Here is a 5,274-nt window from a genome sequence, read left to right on the forward strand (position 1 = left end):
TGACTGCAGCAATTTCAAAGCAAATCCCAGCACTAAAGTAGCAGTAACTTACCCAAGGGCTCTGCTGTTGCTGGTTTATCAAAGAACTTGCATTTATATAGCACTTTTCACGACCTGTGGCAAGTGCTTTACAGCCAATGAAGTACTTTTAAAGTGTAGTTGCTGTTTTTGGAAAATGCAGCATCCAATTTGCATACAGCAAGGTCGCACAAATCAGATAATGACCAGATCATCTGGTTTTTTGCTGCTGTTGGTTGAGGGACAAATATTGGCCAGGACACCGTGAGAACTCCCCTTTTCTTTTACATCCACCCACGAGGACTCGGTTTAACTTCTCATCTGAAAGATGGCACCTTCGACAGTGCAGCATTCCCTCAGTACTGCACTGTCTGTGGCAACCTCGATTATGTGCTTAAGTCTCTGGGGTAGTGGTTCTCAAACTTTTTTGGTTAGTAATTCACATACATGTACACAATACTCATAATATGAAAGTGCTACATGTAAAGTGTTTCTTTTTATATTCATTCATGGGATGTGGGTGTCGCTATATTGCCCACCTTCTTGAACCGCTGCAGTCACAGAATCACAGAAACCCCACAGTGCAGATAGAGGCCATTTTGGCCCATCGAGCCTGCACCGACACATATCCCACCCGATCCCCGTAACCCCTACACCAACACATATCCCACCCTATCTCCGTAACCCTTGAAGTGAAGGTACTCGCACAGTGCTGCTAGGGAGGGAAGTTAAGAACATAAGAATTAGGAGCAGGTGTAGGTCATACGGCCCTTCAAGCCTGCTCCACCATTCAATAAGATCATGGCTTCAACCTCAACTCCAAATTCCTGCCCGATCCCCAAATCCCTTGATTGCCCTAGAGTCCAATTTCAGCCTTGAATATACTCAATGACTCAGCATCCACAGCCTTTTCGGGCAGAGAATTCCAAAGATTCACAACCCTCTGAGTGAAGAAATTACTCATCTCAGTCTTAAATGGCCGACCCCTTATCCTGAGCCTGTGCCTCCTAGTTCTAGACATTCCAGCCAGAGGAAACAACCTCTCAGCATCTACCCTGTCGATACCCCTCAGAATCTTGTATGTAACCTCACATTTCCCCACATTATGCTCCATCTGCCACCTTATTACCCTTGCCCTTAACCTATTCATATCCCTTTGGAGGCGTCCTGGATTTTGACCCAGTGACGATGAAGGAACGGCGATATATTTCCAAGTCAGGATGGTGTGTGATTTGGAGAGGAAGTTGCAGGTGTTCCCATACACCTGCTGCCCTTGTCCTTCCAAGTAATAGAGGTCACGGGTTTGGGAGGTGCTGTCGAAGAAGCCATGACGAGTTGCTGCAGTGCATCTTGTAGACGGTACACACTGCAGACACGGTGTGGTGGAGTGAGTGAATGTTTAAGGTGGTGGATAGGATGCCAATCAAGTGGCCTGCTTTGCTTTGGCCTGGATGGTGTTGAGCTTCTTGAATGTTGTTGGAGCTGCACTCATCCAATCAAGTGGAGAGTAGTCCATCACACTTCTGATTTGTGCCTTGTAGATGGGGGAAAAGGCTTTGGGCAGTCAAGAAGTGAGTCACTCGCCACAGAATATCCAGCCTCTGAACTGCTCTTGTAGCCAGTTTGTGTGGCTGGTCCAGTTAAGTTTCTGGTCAATGGTGACCCCCCAGGATGTTGTTGGTGGAGGATTCGGCGATGGTAATGCCGTTGAATGTCAAGGAGCAGTGGTTAGACTCTCACCTGTTGGAGATAGTCATTGCCTGGCCCTTCTGTGGCGCGAATGTTACCTGCCACTTATCAGCCCAAGCCTGAACATCGTCCAGGTCTTGTTGCATGCAGGCATGGATTGCTTCATTATCTGAGGAGCTGTGAATGGCACTGAACATTGCAGTCATCAGCGAACATCCCCATTTATGACCTTATGTTGGAGGGAAGGTCATTGATGAAGCAGCTGAAGATGGTTGGGCCTAGGACACTGCCCTGAGGAACTCCTGCAGCGATGTCCTGGGGCTGTAATGATTGACTGTCAACCACCACAACCATTTTCCTTTGTGCTAGGTATGACTCCAGCCAATGGAGTTGCCCCCCGGATTCCCATTGACCAGTTTTACTAGGGCTCCTTGATGTCAAGGGCAGTCACTCTCACCTCACCTCTGGAATTCAGCTCATTTGTCCATGTTTAGACCAAGGCTGTAATGAGGTCGGAAGCTGTTTCTTAATATCACGTGGAGCGAGTTGAATTGCCTTAAGACTGGCTTCTGTGATGGTGGGGACTTCAGGAGGAGGCAGAGCTGGATCATCCACTCGACCCTTCTGGCTGAAGACGGTTGCAAGTGCTTCAGGGCCTTGTCTTTTGCACTTGCGTGCTGGGCTCCACCATCATTGAGGAGTATTTTAATAATGCTTTTAAGAAAACAGGTATTATCAGTGAGATGGGCGTGCCTGCTTCTCACTGCCGAGTCTGTCTGTCCTTGGTGTGAGGCTTGCGAAGTCCTGAGGGCCTCCCACGTAAGGCTAACCGCTCTTTCCTTTATAGATGACCAGCAGCAGCTGATTTTATTTCACAGTGAAGTCCCCAGATGCAAGACATCAATTTAAACTCGCAGCATGCAGTAGAACTCTGGACTAGTCCAAAGACCCAGGCCAGCTTCTTTAGATGCTCTATATTTTGAAACAGATTATTTTCCTCTCAGCTGCCGTAGCCAAATCTTTGTTTATTTTCTTGTGCCGCCACTCATGCCCACAGGAAAGGTTACATAGAAAAAAAGAGATAAATCCCTAACTTTTCATTGGTTCATTGATGAGACGTTGTGCGGCGATTGGATGAGGATCATGTCGCTCATGAGCAGCATGTTTGCGAGTATTTGAAATATTCCTGCGTGAGTGCGGTGACGGTTGGAAGTGAGGAGGCGCTCATGGGAGCGATGGGCAGTCACTGTTTTGCTCACTATCAGCAATAACCCAGAGGCTCGCAAACGTGCCGCCGACGTGATCTTCATCCAATCGCTGCACGACGTCGCCGGCCACCGCTCATTTGGCTATTTCACAGACCCCTTGGAAAGTCTCTGCGGAGCCCAGTTTGAGAACCACTGCTCTAGAGCAGCTGGATCCACGACTGACGAGTGTGCTACCACTGGGATACCACTACTTGGGGAGTGCTCCAAGAACACTGGAGAAGGAGGTTATCGGAACACCGAGGTGAGCCATGGAATCACCTGCCAAACACCTCCTCCAACCTGTCGCAGCTCATTGTACTCCCAACAATGTTCCCCCATCTTCAACCAATTCCTAGCTTTATATTCCTGCCGTAAACTATATAGATGTAAATTTCTTAAATTAGTGCACAGAAAATCGCAATATGACAGTGCTCACTTGTCTGACATGTACCCCGGACTTGTGTCAGGAGCAATTGTAACTGTGTTTGCTGATTTGATCTTTAAGAAACATAAATTTGCTTAAATAAAAATTACCTCATAAAAGGCTTAAAAGTTTGTGATTTATGCAGTTTCCAATTTTTATATAAACATTCCTTAAGCATGCAAAAATGGATCAGGAGTGATCATGTTAACTGGATATATACAACCAAAAGATGATTGACTTAAAAATTTCTTTAAACAATATCTTCGCTTTCTTTTCTAAATCAACAAACAATCCATGATAACAGCAGCTGCTGTTTGATACTCTAGCAGGTATTGTGTATGTACATGTGGAAGAGATTCCCGTAAATCTCAAAGCACTAATATCTGCTGTACTATACTGTACACATGGGTGAGATTCCCCTAGATCAATGCACTAGTATCTATTGAACTATGTATTTGGGAGAGATTTCCATGCGTCACTGCTCTATCTGATGTACTGCATTATTCATGGAGACATATTGCAATCTCTTTCCCATGTACAGTACCTCAGATACCAGAGCATCAAGACAGAGGACTCTCTCCTTAGAGTTAAGAACAGGAGTAGGCCAGGGCTTTGTATAGCTGTATCAAAATTTACTCCTATTTATATTCTAGCCCTCTATTTATAAAGGCTAACATTCCATTAGCCTTTTTGATTCGTTTTTGTACCTGACCACATTTTAGTGATCTGTGTACATAGACCCCGAAATTCTTTGAACCTCCACTGTTCCTAGCTTTTCACTATTAAAAAAACTCAGATTTATCCTTTTTTGGATAAAATGGATGACCTCACACTTACCTGCATTGAAATCCAACCGTCACAGTTTTGCCCACTCACTTAATCTATCAATGTCTCTTTGTAATTTTATGCTTCCGTCTCCATTACTTACTTTGCCACCTATTGGCATTGTCATTGGCAACTTTGGCTCCTCGTGGAACACCACCAGTCACTTCTTTCCAATTAGAGTACATACTCATTATCCCTATTCTCTGTCTTCTACCACCTAACCAGTCTTCTAATTTTTTAACTAATGGTCTCTTATGTGAAACCTTATTGAATGCCTTCTGGAAGTCCCTAAAAATTCATCCATAGACATTCCCCATCTATTTTAGTTACTTCCTCAAAAAATAAATTAAATTTGTTAGACATGACCTACCCGTTTCAAATCCATGTTGGCTCTCTAATCAGCTCAAATTTCTTTAAGTGCTCAGTCACTTTGTCTTTAATTATAGATTTCAATAACTTCCCCACAACAGATCTATAATTTCTCTCTCTCACCTTTTTTTAAATAATGGAGTTACATTTGCAATTTTCCAATCTAAAAGGGACAATTCCTGAATCAAGAGCACTTTGGAAGATTATGGCCATAGCATCTGCAATTTCCACACCAACTTCCTTTAAAACCCTGGAGTGGAAACCATCAGGTCCTGGGGATTTCTCAGTATTTAGTGCCATTATTTTTTCTAATACCGTTTTCTTACTTTAACTTTAATGAATTCCTGTCCTTGATTCATTATTAGTTTCCCTAAAATGTCAGGTATATCATCCACTTCCTCAGAAATGAGAACATTGAGACCTGGGGATCTCTCTCTGCCATCTAGAGTATCTAAGATACTAGAGCAGAGACCTAGGGGCCACTCTCCACCATGTACACGAAAGCTCCTCAAGCATCGAAACATGGGGATCTCTCTCCAATGTACAGCACCTCATACTAAAAATCATCACAAATGGGGAATCTCCCACGTATACCCTACACTAACCCAGAGGTATTCAAGTAAATTTCAATTTTACCTTTTATAAATAAATAGCTTTTGTGTCAGAAAGACAATGTACCTCATTACAATGGAAAAGCATCAA

The sequence above is a fragment of the Somniosus microcephalus genome, chromosome 3, assembly GCF_052327205.1.
Source record: "Somniosus microcephalus isolate GS21.2 chromosome 3, FLI_Smic_1.0, whole genome shotgun sequence".
Taxonomy (NCBI): domain Eukaryota; kingdom Metazoa; phylum Chordata; class Chondrichthyes; order Squaliformes; family Somniosidae; genus Somniosus; species Somniosus microcephalus.